General features: G+C 37.5%; 1 pseudogene; it reads left to right on the forward strand.

Annotated features, from left to right (window-relative positions):
- The first annotated feature begins 6,327 nt into the window (after positions 1 to 6,327).
- LOC127663705 (ubiquitin-40S ribosomal protein S27a-like) lies at positions 6,328 to 6,841 on the forward strand (annotated as a pseudogene).
- Positions 6,842 to 16,144: the final 9,303 nt, after the last annotated feature.

The raw sequence follows: 16,144 nt of genomic DNA on the forward strand, positions 1-16,144 counted from the left end.
TGTCTGTAGGACAACAGAGTCTTGCTGTCTGTAGGATACCAGATTTGTAGATAACAATCCTGCTGTCTGTTGAATGCCATGGGTAGACAACCAAAACAATGCACTCTTGTCTCTTCCTTTTACTAGCTAATGTGCTTTTCAACTTCTCAAACACATTAAGAGATTTGATCACTGCTATAGCTTCAATTGTGTTACCATGGAATTCATATGTTGAAGTTCTAAACCTCAGTGCTTCTGAATGTCATTATGTTTGGAAATAGGGCCTTTCTAAAGGTAATTAAGCTAAAATGGGGCCTTTAAGGCGGGTCCTAATCCAATATGACAGTTGTCCACGTAAGAAGAGGAAACTAACACATAATTTGTAACCAAGAATACTACAGCAGAGGAAAGGCTGCCTCTGGAGATTATTAGTCTATCTGTAAGTCAAAGCACAAAACCACGGAAGAGAAGGCATTCAGACAGGTTGTTCTTGGTTTCTCCCTGCTATAACATGAGGAAATAAATTCCTGTTCTGTTAAATACCCAGTCTGTGGCACATTTTTTATAGGGGTCTCTGTCCACTAATGTGCTTACCTGTTCCAATACATCATCAGAATTTTTGGAATAATGTACAGTGGAATACCAAATAAATTCAAAATAACACAAGAAGGCGCATCCCTTGATCTCTATATATGTCCCTCAGAGGGTGGCTGGAAGCACATCTCTGAAATACTTTCTCAGCTGGCCAGTGGTGGTGCATGTCTTTAATCCCAGCACTTGGGAGGCAGAGGCAGGTGGATTTCTGAGTTCTAGGCAGCCTGATCTACCAAGTGAGTTCCAGGACAGCCAGGGCTACACAGAGAAACCCTGACTGGGGGGGAAACCTTTCTGAAGCAAGACCTAGAGATCTTCTACAGAGAAAAACGTTGAGAGCTGTCTAGTGTTGGAAAAAGAAAATTCTCCTCAGCTCTGTGGCTGAAACAATGGACCACAGGAAGGAGGAAAGATGGCAAAACACACATGAGCTGAACATTGTTGAGCATTCGACTGGTCCATTGGCCAGTCTTGCTGGCAGTCTAGCTCACAGGAAGGGCTTGAGATCAGGTACAGATCTTCTTCCAATGCATGCTTACATCTGCCATTTATCATACATGCACCATGTATGCCTTCTAGGTTTTATTTCCTTCATAAGTTATGGTGAATGTAACAGATCCTTAATGATCTGCTAAGCCATAAAACCTAAAATGATGCGATTTTGAGTTTACTAGTATCAAGCCACTGTTGTAATTTTTTCTTTCCCTTCCTTCTTATTTCTTCCCTTTCACTTTTCTCTAAATGTACACTCAGAAAAATTAGAACACATTGGCCACTCACTCAGAAATGTAAGAATTTTGTTCAAGCCTCATGCCACTCATTCTCAAGCCTGATGGAAAGGATGATTGTACACTATGTAGAAGACATTCAAGTACTTAATCACTTATTAGGTACCCCCAACAAACAAGCTTGGCAAAATATTAAGTGTCTATATTAACATCCAAATTGATGGGAATGTGCATTTTATCTCAGTAAAGAAATCGCCAAATTAAATCAAGAAAGCCTTTATCAGAAGACTTCGGAAGGAAGACAAACTTCAGCAGCCCACGCTTGTATAGAAGAGATGCCTTGTGACCACAGGAGCAATAGGAGAAGCACACAAGAGATAAAATTGGAAAGCACAGTGCAGGGGACCTGCCACTGTAATAAAAAAAGATACTTTGAGCACAGAATCTTCACATGTTTTATAAATGAGAGGAACATAATAAAACGAGAAGTAATTTGGGAAATATTTAATGACCAAAAAGGAAAATTAACAGTGTTAAGAATGTGATAAGAAAAAACAGCCAGGGTCCTAGTGAGGATAATTGCAGAAGCTCAAATATGCCTTGTCTCTCTGTTTGTCTGTCTCTGTCTCTCTCTCTCTCTGTCTCTCAGTCTCTGTCTCTGTCTTTCTCTCTATATCTCTCTCTCTGTCTCTCTGTCTCTCTCTCTGTCTCTGTCTCTGTCTCTCTCTCTCTCTCTCTCTCTCTCTCTCTCTGTGTGTGTGTGTGTGTGTGTGTGTGTATGTGTGCATATTATCTTCTAAACATGGTGTGGTAGTTATTTTCTCAGTAGCCAGTGCATTTTGTCTGTGGGCTCAAAAACTAGATGAAACACTCTAGAATCTTCCATGAGGATTATTTGTAGACATTATTATTGTTTATACAATTAGGAAACTATCTAATTATTAGATATTTCAGGTTAGGTCTCTCCCAAATTCCTTAAAAGAGATGGGAAAATTAGTTCACAGGGAAAGAAGACATTTTCTTCAAATACATAAAATAACAAACTTCTTGCCTATAAACTTCAGACTTGAAAATTCTCATAATCACATGTATAAGGAATCACATTCCTTATACACAGTTCATATAATTTTCAGCCAATCTACTGTTCAGTGGATCTCCCTTTTATTGGTTGTATTTTTACATTTAACACTTAAGAAGGGGAATGAAAAACAGACTCCACTACCTGTTCTCCTAAGAACAAACTTAAGTTCTGAATCCTATGGTAAGACATGTGCATTTGGCCAAGTGACCAGGATTTATGCCTCTCCTCCTGTTTTCCTGTTTCTGTTTGTGAAGCTTGGTAGAATCTAGGGCCATGTGTGATACTAAGCCATAGCTTTGTAACAGAGACACATATCTTTCCTGAGTGAATTTCAGACCATTACCTACTAGGTTCTTCTTCATTGCAGTCAGTAATAACAGGTAATTTTCTTTTGTTGTTGTTGTTGTTGTTGTTGTTGTTGCTGCTGCTGCTGCCTTTAACTTGCTAAAAATGTTCACAGGTTCTGAGATTTTGCAGCTCCTCCTGGCACAAGGCAAAGGGTATCTCTGATGCTACTGAACAGACTTTCGCCTGCTCCTCACCTCATAGTGCTGAAGCAATGACAGGTCTTCACACGAAGGAAGCACTTCTCCTGTTTCCTGTGAGGACCCTCATCTCCCTCTGTAGAGAAAAAGAGGTAGGACTGATAAAGAAGATCCTTATCCAATTCTTTTCTGCAGACACTTACATTTGGGCTATGCTATAATCATGCTCCAAATCAGTTGGAAATGTTTGTTCTTCACTTCTCAAGTTGTAAATATTCAGACAGAAAAACAACCTATTTAGCATATGCATTTTCTCTGCCTTTGCTTTTGTTTGCAAACTACCCAGAGGGAAATTTATTAACAACTACAATACATCTTAGAGTCAAAGGTACTTATGTCAGGAGATTAGAATTGTCTCTTTTTCTAAAAAACATACCCTTTGCCCCAACTTGCCAAATCAATAAATTGTGGGGAGAAGCATATACCACATAGTAGGCACAGCTTTTGATCTTCTGAGATTGCCGTGTGTTTGTGTCTCTATGTGTCTTAGCACACATGCTCTTTCATGTTTGGGCAAGTCTGCTCCTGTCAATTTAAAGAATGGAGTTACTGAGTTTCATACAAAATGCCACCTACCCAATGCATTAGAAATAGTTATTTTGTCAGTTAGTTACATCTTGTGGCTCAGTGGAGACAATTTTACTGGTAGAAACTGTTTAAAGAAATGCTTTCTCAATACTGTATCTAGGAACATTTGTCTGTATAGCACCCTGTGAAAAATCTAGTTCCAGGCAGTCAGTCAGTAACAGGCTTAGTCTCTTTGCTTGCCAAACAGCAGTGATATTAATATTTCTGTTATAAAAGCAATGGAATAAACCAATCAGGATAGCATAGCTATAAACCCAGTTCTCTGGAGCTGAGGCAGGAGAATGAAAAGAACAAGGCCACTCTGGGTTACTAAGGTAATCCTGACTCCTGTAAGCTAGATAGATGATAGAAAGACAGAGACAAATACATAAATTGATAATGGATATACAGTAGATAGAAGACAGAAATTTAGATGATAGATATACTATAGCCACATGAGATATGATTATAACCATGAATGTAATCATAAACATAAACAGATAGATAAAAGATAGATGATAGATAAATAACAGACAGGATGAAGCTATATCTCATTATAGTTTGCTCATATCTTATTTATATCCACTTCCAAGGACTTAAGTCCTGACTTTGAGTAGAATTTTAATAGGGAAAATTGTCTTGAGGACATGCCATAGGGTGGAAACCAATGACAGACTCGAGCAGAAGTTCCAAGATGAAATGAGAGAAGCACACATGGAAAGCAACCAAATATACATTTGTCCAAATGGCGGTTCCCTCTCAGCAAGAAAACCATTCCCAGATAACTGGGAATATGGAATTCACCATTAAGTCTGAAGCTAGTGAGCAGTTTGGTATCTTCTTTCCCATATCATCACATCCTGCTTGTCTCCTGGGAATGGCAGAGTTCTATTCTGACATTCAGTGATTAAGGAGTAGTCATTGATTTGACAAATAATACTGAGAGGTTAGTGTTACATTCATGTTTTAACAATTCAGTGGCAACCAGGCATAATGGCATCTATGTTTAATCTGAACAAGAGGGAGGCAGACACAGACGGATTTTTGAGATTGAGGTCATCCTTGTCTACAGAGAAAATTACAGGACAGCCAGAGCTACATATAGAAGCCCTTTCTTGAAAAAGACAACAAATAATTTAAAAGGAGGAGGAAAAAGAGGAGAAGGAGGAAGGAGGAGGGGAGGGGAAGGGGCAGACTGAGAGAGAGAAGAAGAAGAGGAAGAGGAAGAGGAGGAAGAAGAAGAGGAAGAAGACGAAGAAGAAGAAGAAGAAGAAGAAGAAGAAGAAGAAGAAGAAGAAGAAGAAGAAGAAGAAGAAGAAGAAGAAGAAGAAGAAGAAGAAAGAAGAAACCATTAGAAAACACCATTTCAGTTATACATGTTTTTAATGCTCTTGTGTGCATTTTTAAGAGAAACATCTCTTCATTGATGGTCCTATGCTATCTGGATCTTTAACAGTTTAAGGTAGAGTTCATTATTTTCTGTATCATTTTTAAATTGCCCAGGATTCTGAATTCACATTTATTCTTCCTGAGAGAAATATAAAGGACAAATACTAATAAATTTAGAAAAATAATACGTGACCTTAGAATATCACTTCTGTTTTCTTTAAAAACACATACCTTGCCCTGTCTCCAAGATGGTTTTGAAAATTGGGCAGCCAGAATTTCAGTTATTTGCAGCACCACTGAAGGAAGAGAAGGAAGAGGGGGAGGAGGAAAAGGAGGAAGAGGAGGAGGAGGAGGAAGAGGAGAAGGAGGAGGAGGAAGAGGAGGAGGAGGAGGAGGAGGAGGAGGAGGAGGAGGAGGAGGAGGAGGAGGAGGTACAAGTTTTCATTATTTATCTCTGATCAGGACTAGCTTCAAACACACTAACTACTCCTGTCCTTTACCCCTGTGAATTGCGATTAGAAGAATCTCTTACCTATTCTGGCTTCACTGATTCTTCAAAGAGTGATCTCTAATATTGGTCTGACCTCAGGTTTACAAATGCCCCGTGGAACTCCTGTACTCCTGTCTAATCCTTAATATCTGTCTCAACTTAGTCACTCATTCTCCTTAGGTGTGTGTTTTTGAACTTCCTTCTGTTTTATTGGTTTTAACTATCAAGGTAACTTGGACTTGGTACCTATTTCTTTTGGTCAATTTAAATTTCCTTAGATAGAATCATTGGATTAAAACTGATTTTCAAATGGACCTTGTCAAGTTCACTTCCCAAGTTGATGGGTCCTCTGATTCATTTGTTCATTCTTTTAGCCCTCAGGTGAAACTAAGGACAGCCTTTGGCTGTTGCTTGTTAAACCATGATAGTTTTCCTTTATGACTATTTATTTATATTATAGAATGATACTCACAATTTATTTTGTAACATAGCTTTATATATTTGGAAACTAATTTGGCAAGAGAGTTTTAGGGGACTTATATGGTATCTGCAGTTAGACTATCAACAAACAAAGTATCTTCAAGTTCAACATTACTCTCTTATGTCATGTAATCCTCTAGGATGTGATATACTTCTCTAGGTATAGTAAAAGTAGGCCTGGGGTTAGAAGTCATCTGTATTTCTTTGTTCTATTTGGCATAGGAAGGGAATGATCACCTCATATCATTGGCAGTAAAAGATCAACTGAACACCAGATATGCCATACGGTGAGACGGAGGAGGAAGGCTGCTGAATGAAAACAGGATGTATGAAGAAGTAAACAAAGGGGAGGGAAACTTTGTCCCTGCTCAGTTCTGTTCATCCTCACTGCCTTCTTTTATATTTAATCCCTTATCCCAATATTATATGTTGTATGGCATGTTGGCTTGAATAAAAAAAAATAATCTTCTCCGCTCTCCCTTTCAGATCCGCCATCGTGGGTGGAGTCGCCGCCACGATGCAGATTTTTGTGAAGACCCTTACGGGGAAGACCATCACGCTCGAGGTTGAACCCTTGGACACTATAGAAAATGTAAAGGCCAAGATTCAGGATAAGAAAGGAATTCCTCCTGATCAGCTGACGTTGATCTTTGCTGGTAAGCAGCTGGAAGATGGCCGTACCTTGTCTGACTACAACATTCAAAAGGAGTCTACCCTTCATCTTGTGTCGAGACTTCGTGGTGGTGCTAAGAAAAGGAAGAAGAAGTCTAACACCACTCCCAAGAAGAATAAGCATAAGAGGAAGAAGGTTAAATTGGCTGTGCTAAAATACTATAAGGTGGATGAAAATGGCAAAATTAGCTGACTCCGTCGTGAGTGTCCTTCTGATGAATGTGGCGCTGGAGTCTTCATGGGTAGCCACTTTGACAGGCATTACTGTGGCAAGTGTTGTGTGACTTACTGCGTCAACAAACCAAAGGACAAGTAGTTGTGTATGAGATAATAAAAACCAGGAACTCAAAATAATAATAATAATCTTCATAAGCTCACTTATTTGAGCAGTTGGCCCCTAGTTGGGAACTCAGTTTGGTTAGGTGCTGGAGCCTTGCTTCAGGTAGTGTGTCACTGAGGGTGGGCTTGGGAACTTCATAAACATTCTCTCTTCCAGTTTGCTCTTTGCACTTACTGTTTGTGGCTGAAAATGTGATATCCCAGATTTCTGCTTTGTCCTTCACGTCTGCTGTTTGTTGCAATGTTTATTTGCCATATGAACTTGAGACCCCAGGAGTCATAAGTGCAAGTAAACTATTTTTCTGTAAGCTTGACTTGGTAAGTTTGTTTTCTAATATCAATAGACAAGTAACCAATACACTTGGGTTTTTTAAATATTAGTTCATTTTAAACTCATCTTAGAATCATTTGTTTAAAGGAAAGACTCAGTGAAGCAGTATTCGGCAAAACCAGAACAGGGAAGTGGGAAGGGGTGGGTGGGAGGACGGGGGAGAGAAGGGGGCTTACAGGACTTTCGGGGAGTGGGGGGCTAGAAAAGGGGAAATCATTTGAAATGTAAATAAAAAATTATATCGAATAAAAAAAATAAAGGAGAGCACTCTGTGCGAGTAGGTTAGTATGAAGAAATATGCAGGGGAAAAGGACACATCAGGGAACTACTCTCTAAGCAACAAGCATTCATTGTAGGACCTGACCTGATCTCCATGCTCAGGGATTTGAGCACATTACTGGATGGCCCAGGCTGCTTCTCCTCTCTGTGTAAATGTTCAACCTATAAAATAGAACCAAGATGCAAGAATCTGGTCAGGACAGACTGTTGGTCAACTCCATCTCTAAGAAGTAGCATATTGTACATCCCAGAAGTGTTAGTTGCTTACTAGGATTATAATTTTCACTCATGTCTCTTGATCATCTATGTCGAAATCAGATATAGTGAATAACACTCAAACTATACTGTTTGTTAATTGACAAGGTTTATAGCAGTATTTAAAAAACTTTCAGGTGAAAATTTTATATAATACTTTGATAATTAAATAAGTACAAAACTGGTTTACTGAATTAAGCAAAGAATCAAATATTTTTGTGGAATCAACTCAAAATATAATTATTTACAGAATATCAGATTAATTATATTCATTTTAAGCACCATTTTAGCAATAAATTTTTAATAGAACTGGTCTTTAATCAAACAGGAGCATAATTTGTATATTTAGGAGAGTTAATTAACAGATGAGAAAATTTAATAATTATCCATGTTATATGATTGCTCTTTGAATACCAGAGCAAGCTATATCCATTTTGATGGCTCAAGACATGTTTTACTTCAGACTGGATGTGTGGTGATGCCCATATCTGAATGTGGTTAGTCTTGCCTGCTGGGACATGTGGCAAGAGGCTTCAGTCAGAGGTTCTGATGACCATCAGGTGGATGGCACCACCGTGGGTACAGATGGCCCTTTGGCAGAGGGTCAGACCAATGACTGGAAAACAGAATCATGTATGCTGTTCCCAGGAGACTGAAAGGCAGGGCTAGTTGAGAATCCAAACTCTTATGGAGCTACTATGGGCAAAACTGCAGGTTGGCAATCACGGGATGGCAAGGCTTCCTATATCCACAACAAGTACTGGTTCCCTGGCAGTCAGAGCAATCCCATCCCCCACTGTTTCTGGTGATGGCTTTTTGTTGCTCTCCATCTGGGGGACAATTCTGGCTCAGAAGTTAAATTACACTGATCAAGCATCCTGAAATATTTGGAGGCGGGAAATATTTGGAGTTGGGAAAAGCCACATTTTTCCATTTAGATTTTTATTCATTTATTATAATGAATAAAAATGAATCGTAGCAAATAATGAAAATATTACACACCAAAATTAACCAGACCCAAAGTCTATACATCTTAAAGAATTGTGTATTAAGAGTATAGAGTATAATTTTTTAAAGCCATTTTTAGATAACACTATTTAAAATATTATCTCTCTCCATTTTAAAAAAAATGCCAAATTCGAGACTGAGAACACAGATCCTAACTTGATTGGCAATAGACAGGGAAACACACAAAATCCCATGCTTCAATTTCAGTGCAGTGTCTCAGCCATGCTTTTAGTTACCATGCAGCCATAGGTGTATTGTTGTGTATCCTGAAACTGATGGCTGAACTTTAAAATGAACTATATGTTAGACTCCTTGCAAGAAGCCAGGTTTTCTGTTCAAAGAGCTCCACAAATGATTATTGATTCACTCACAGATTACTTTACCATACTCTAATTATTTCATATTACTGTGGCCATTTGGGCATGTAATAATTATTGCTTATCGAGAATGCTGATATTTAAAATTTTTAAATGCAAAGATTAGGTTGTAATTATAAGGTAATATAGACAAAGCATGATTCCATTGATAATAGTATCTCTTTTCAAATTATTTAACTTCAACAACTTAAGTGTTTATGTATGCATTACGCTGTGTGCCACAATAAGTCCTGGTGGCACTATAGAATGACAATACCATATGTTGTATGTCTAGGAGGAAACACAAAATAAATTCCAAAGCAATTAAAACAAGCATAAATTCAAGACTATTTTAAATAGATTAGTGTGTAATCTGACTATGGGAGAAGATTTTTAGTGGTCAGAGATCTTGATGAAGCTGGCAGAATCCGTTACCTATCCGTTGGATGAGTGATAGAGTCGAGTTGATCTTTGAAAATCACCTCTGCATTGATTAGGACATGTTTGAATCAAGACACTTCCACAAACATTGCCTTTTGCCCCATAACTCTGATACACAAATTTCTTTTCTGCACTCTTCCACTTTTCCCATGGAGTCCAACTACAAAGCAGTTTTGTATAGAGTCTCTGACAGGCTGACTCTAAGAAGAAGAACACTCCATCAACAAGAAAGTAGACATTTACCTCATGGTAATCTGTCGAGGAAAGTGAGACATTTTCATGCTACCTTTGTGGCCAAAATGCCCTACTCTTTGTCTCCATTTTATCCTACACCATTTGTTTACTACAAATTCTAGATACAGACAAAAATATTCTTGGACAAAGTTAAGTTTCACTTTGAGGATATTTCTCACATTATCTATCTAATTCAAAAAATGAGAAGTTAATGCCTTGGCAGAGAGGGGTGCTGGAGCAGTAGGGTGAGAGTGAGTAGTTGGGAAGGTAGGTTGGTGAGCACCCTCATAGAGGCAAAGGGGAGGACGGAGAGGGCAGATGGGATGCGATTGTTGTGGAGTAACTGAGAAGAGGTATATCATTTGGAATGTAAATCAATGGAATGATTAACTTTAAAAAATAAAAAATGCTAAAATTGAAAAATTTTCTCATAGACATATCTAATCTCCTTCCTCTGAATCTCTTCCCTTGCTCTACCTGGAATATATAAGCACACTGCCCTTTTTCTCTATGCAGCTAAATTCTACCTAACTTTCCTAACTGAACTTACATGCCACAATTCTGCTCTTATCTTCTTTAGTGCACAAGCTAAAGTACTACTCTGTTAGTTTCAAAGAGTATTTAAAACTGCAGTCAACATATATCATTTTCTCTTGTTGTTTCCTATGTGTTACTTCTACTCTATTTGGCAAAACCTTAAATAGTGGAATATTATGAAACCTAATCTCAAAAAACACAAATTAAAATGGACACATTATACTGGGCCGTGGTATCATGTCAACTGTTGAGATGGGCAAAGGAAAGCAGACCTTGATGATGCCAACCCTACAGAAAATGGGCAGTCCCACTAATCCCATTCTTTATATTGGCTTGCTCAACAATTTAAGAACCATATTATTTGAACTCATTCAATAAAATGCAGCTGTATGTAGATACCATTGATGAACATTGTTGGGGTGTTTATATGCAAGGATTAAAATAACCTATATATTAATTTGTTTGTCATCAATTTAAGAATTTCTGTCATGAAAGGCACATCTACATTGTGATAAATATAGGGATTGTGGGTAAACGATGGCTTACTTCTTCCATAGAGCTATGCAAAACTCAGGATGCTACACAATGGGCATAACACAGGATAAATTTGTGTTCTGAAATGTAGATAAGAAAAAAGCTCCAGATTAATCATGGATGGGATAATCGCCATGAATGTGACCATAGAGGATACTTTTTGTTTTTTCAACATGCTTTGTGTCAGGATAACAAAAGGAATGTAGACTCCTACAATCTCAATCATCAGACAGTCAGATGGATGATGAATGGTGTTAGATTCTAAGCAGCAAATACCATAAACAGAATTAGAAGATCACAGTGTACATCAAAGGGGCCTACATTGAATTTTAGTGTAGAACATGAACAGAATGGAAGAAAAGATGCCAATAAACAAAGAAAATGAGAGGTGAAAGTCAACACTAGTAATGATGATAAATGTCTGCACTGTGCTTATCATAGCTGTATACCTTATTTCCATGTGTCATTCTTTTAGCCCATTTTTGCTTTAAGTACCATCAGACACAACTGGCATGTGGTTTATACTTTTTAATTTGGAATATGTCATGTCTGATGGCAACACTATGGTGGGACAAAAAAAAAAGATCATGGACAGTGACAGTCAGAGTTAGTATATTTGGCAGCATAACAAGCTTATTGGAGCTTTGATATAGCCTGTCCTGAAGCTCAGCCACTGCAGACACTACTCCAGGCCAGAAAAATCCAAACCAACAGCAGATAAAAGGCAGCCACAGAGTGCTTAGAACTGACCTTTTCATAGAAGCTCCAACCACATTGACCTACAAACATGAAAACACTTTGTAGAGAACTAATTGATCTCTAACTGTAATGAAGGTGTATGAAGTCTATCCCAGAGTCTGCTGATAACATGGATGGAAGGATGATTGCTTTGGAATTGGAAGTGGTCTGCACAATGGGATTAACAAACTGGGGGGAGGGGGCTTAACAACCTGGAGGACATTATAGTTCTCTATAGGAGCCTCATGAATCAGGAACTACCTCCTGAAAGACTTCAGTTCTCAGAAGGAGGTTTGAAAGCCCTCAAATACAGGCACAGATAAAATGGAGTAATTATTTAATTATTAAAAATGGTCATTTTACCAGTATATTAGGTATCAGCTATTGAACTGATGAACTGTGAAGCTTACTGTAACGATATAATTCTGCACACTTTAATCTATTCTTCCTTTAATGAAAAACAAAACAATTTATAACTGTCTTCTACTCACTTGTTCCCGTTTATGGGACAAAATGGCACAGAATGATGGTTCTTTTCTTGTAATGAAATAAAGCAAATTTCGAGAGTATTATATCTTTACAGAGTACAAGGACTCAGAGCCATCAATGCCTTCTCTTGTTGTAGACTGATCCTGAACTGCCTACAACAGGTTTAGGTTTAGACAAACAGCCTGAATCTCTGTCTCTACAGAGCTGTGGAGGAAAATGTAATGGCCCATCAAACAGAAGAGTTTATTAGAAAAATTATACCCATAGAATCAAAGAAAGAACACACACTGGAATAAAAAAAAGACATTAAAAGAAAATAACTGAATAACATCTATTAGGTAAAACTGGTTCACATAGCTCAATGGTTGAATAAAACGTATTTGGCTATCTTTGCTTGCCAATCGCATAAATTTCCATTTTATTTTCAAGAATAAATTATTATGACAGTTTATGTGTTAGAAATATGAATGACTGAGTTTAGAGTTCAGTATCCTGGGATGTGAAATGGATTCCTTATACCACTTTTTGGTGGTGGCTTCTTTAGTTCTGACCTTGAACACTAATTTACTGAAATAATTTTAGTTTCTAAAGACTTACAAAGGCTGAACAGTAAATTAGGAGCATAATCCATAATGTTTGTAAAGAATTTTCTTCTAACATTAAGTATATCTAAAAATCCTTTATATTTCAGATATTTAAAATGTCATTGCCTAAATATTATTTTGGAAATGCTCAAACGTTTGCCTGTTATCATGTAGAAAAGATAAGACCTTGCTTCTTCTGGGAAAATGTATTGTTTTAATGTAGATAAGTAAACAGAAAATTTGTCTAAACTATCTCATTTACCTTCTGTCCCCTTTCCTGTCTTTCCACCATTTCTACTTTTTTCAGTCAGGCTCAAAGACAATTGCTTCTCATAGATATTGTTACATTCTTCAGTTTTTCCTCCTCATGACATTTAGAAGTAGAAGAGTTGAAAATCAGCTTTTAATACATGTTCATGAGATATGAATTCCTCTTAAATGGAACTTTTTTATTGAAAGACTCTGGCCTAAGATGAATTAAATAACTAAGAATTAAATATTGCTCTTTATGTTTCTAAAGACTAGCATTGTGATATAATCTAATTTCTATTATCCTGCCTTTTTATTAGCATTTAAATTTTTATAAACATTTGCTGGCTCAAAACGGATATTATGTTCTTGTTAATGTTATCTATCTAATGCACTCTCCCTTACTCATAATAACTCCTAATATTGTTTAACTGTTAGAAAGTTATTAATAATATTTTATGCCAAATTAACAGCTTTCAAAATCTGCATTAATTATTTCAACGTTTTATTATTTTAACAAATAAATATGCTTATGTTTCAACTGTCTGCAGAAATCCATGGGGGTTTTCATTCCAAATTATGTCTAGAATATTAACCTAAATTGAAAAATGGATGGCGAAGACTCCTTGAGTTTTAAACAAATATAAAAGTCAGACTGTGTTCAAATCTTGACACAAGTGCTTGACTCAAGATGGTTTTAATATCTGTGGTCTTGTATCCCTTGATGAAAGAACAGAGACAAGACAAGAAAACACTTATGTTTGTAGTCTAGATTTCACTGTCTCATTGTAGCCCTCAGACAAGTTGCCATTCATTTTTTTTTTTTTTTTGCATCAATGACAACCTGACAATAAAGTTAAACTTCAAGGCATCTCTTTTTGTAAAAAGAAAAAAAAACTTTGTTTCAAAACATGAAACAGAAAACAACCAAAGTCTACTAAAATGCTCTCAGAAGGAGACACTTACATCAGCAATAAACCTTTGAACACTTAGCGAAAGGATCAGTCACTACACAACTATACATTTGACATTCTGTTTAGCACTGAGGCACACCCATCAGGTACTCAATCAATACTACTCATTGATGGAATGCTTTTTTAGAAGAACTACCAAAGTGAACAATAGAGACCTAAGATACTGTCCTTCTCATGTGCTGACACATGCCCACGCGTGCGCATGCATGCACGCACACACACACACACACACACACAATACACACACACACACACACACACACACAAGTGTGAAAGAAAGAGAGAGATGGAGACAGAGAAAGAGAGACCAAGAAAGTGAGAGAGAGATGGGGGAGGAAAGAAGAAAGGAAGGAAGGAAGGAAGGAAGGAAGGAAGGAAGGAAGGAAGGAAGGAAGGAAGGAAGGAAGGAAGGAAGGAAGGAAGGAAGGAAAGAGATTGGGAAGGAAGGAGGGAGAGAGGGAGGGACAGAGAGGGACAGGGAGAGAGAGAGAAAGAGGGTAGGTGAAGCAGAAACAAGATTAATTTCTTTATTTTCATTTATTTGAAATCCAAAAAATTAAACCTCTCTGTGGAAGCAGGCAATTCAAGCTTGAAGTGGGCCTTAATCAAGAAATATATGACCCAGAAGATACAGGTTAGATGGTGCTATGTCTTATTCATATTAGTTGTCCGAGAATTCCATGATCATTCTGTGAAGTTTAACAAGTATTTAATAGAATCCAAACACACCTCAAAAGCTCTATGATGTTTAAACCTCTTTTCGCAGTGCCAGCATCATACTCCCTTCACTCCATTGCAAATATGGTGTTTAATATGCTTTGAACAAACCTCAGTCTCATCAGGATAGATAGTATTTAAACCAAAAATAAATATGACTATTGGTACTGAGAAACATAACCTCGTTTATCTTGATATAATATCTGTTGCAAATTGAAGTAAAAACCTACAATATGCATAATAAAAGTAGTTCTACTGAAGCAAAATGACCCTGTAATAACATGCAAAGAAGCCTGAAAAGATAGCTGGCATATACAACATGCGAGGATTTCTATCTTTCCCCTTATGGTTCACAAAACTCTCACTTAATAGAAGTACTCTGACCAATAAGAATATTTCAGAGAGTTCCAGAAATTATATTCAAAGACATGAATTTCTGCATGTCTAGAGCAGACACTCCTCCACATCAGTATCTGATAGTCTTGGACCTTCTCTTATAAATTCCAGGCATCTTCTTCCACTCTATCTGAGAACATAGCCTGGAAACTGCATGCATTGTATAAAGGATGGAGTGTGACATAATAATGCTCCAGAAAGTATTTTCTTTGGAGATCAAGGTATAGAAGGTAGAAGACACAGAAAGCCACAGCTTCCCCAAAACATCCCAAGAAAGTGGTAAAGAGTAATTACCTCATTTCTTCTCAAGTGCAAAAAAATTACTGCTTACCACAAATTGTATTTCAAAAGATTTCTCCTCACAGAGTAAAACCGAGCTTAATAATTGTCCCTTTTTGATTGCTCCTCTAGGAAATGGTACCTCTTTTAAGTTCAAACTACATGGGGAATTCTTGTACAAATAAGTTCATCGTTCTGGATTTTAAAAAAGAAGATGAAGACCAGAGCTCTAAAAGGCAAGGTATACTAAAGTTTGTTCTTCACCTGGTTTCCAGCCCCTCTGAATCTTTCACAATACAAACACTCCTATCTTCTCTTCATCTTAACATCTCACTTTCATACCCAGATTCAGCAAGGTAATATCTCCCTTGGATGAAGCAACAGTAGCCACTCACTTTTAGTTTACTCATGAAGTGTCTGTGTGTTTATTGTGTAACCGGTTTTTTTTTCAAGATTTAAACACTATATCTGAAAAAAAAATCTCTTAAAGCCTGAAGGTAAACAACTTATCATATCTCCAAAAAGTCCCTGAAATTGACCAGAATCTCTAGGCCCTACAAAACCAGAATATACAAGCCAAGCTAATGAGAGTCATTATCAGATAAGCAAAGCTACACAGGAGACTATGAGACCCTGCTGGCCATACCAGCCCTACCAGCAGGTGCCTGGAAGAATTTAGACCAACCTAGTCCCTTGAAAAGGCTATCATGTTGGGCTGCTTGCAGGCTGTGCAGTATCTCTAGGCATCCCAGATTTAGTAATCCATCACACATGCTGGGGTGAGCATTAATTCTCTCTTTGAGTTATATCTGCTTCTCTAAATAACCAAATACAATTCAGTGTATTTGACTTTGGGTGAGGGGTAGGGTTTTGGCATCG

The sequence above is a fragment of the Apodemus sylvaticus genome, chromosome 13 (genome assembly GCF_947179515.1).
Source record: "Apodemus sylvaticus chromosome 13, mApoSyl1.1, whole genome shotgun sequence".
NCBI lineage: Eukaryota > Metazoa > Chordata > Mammalia > Rodentia > Muridae > Apodemus > Apodemus sylvaticus.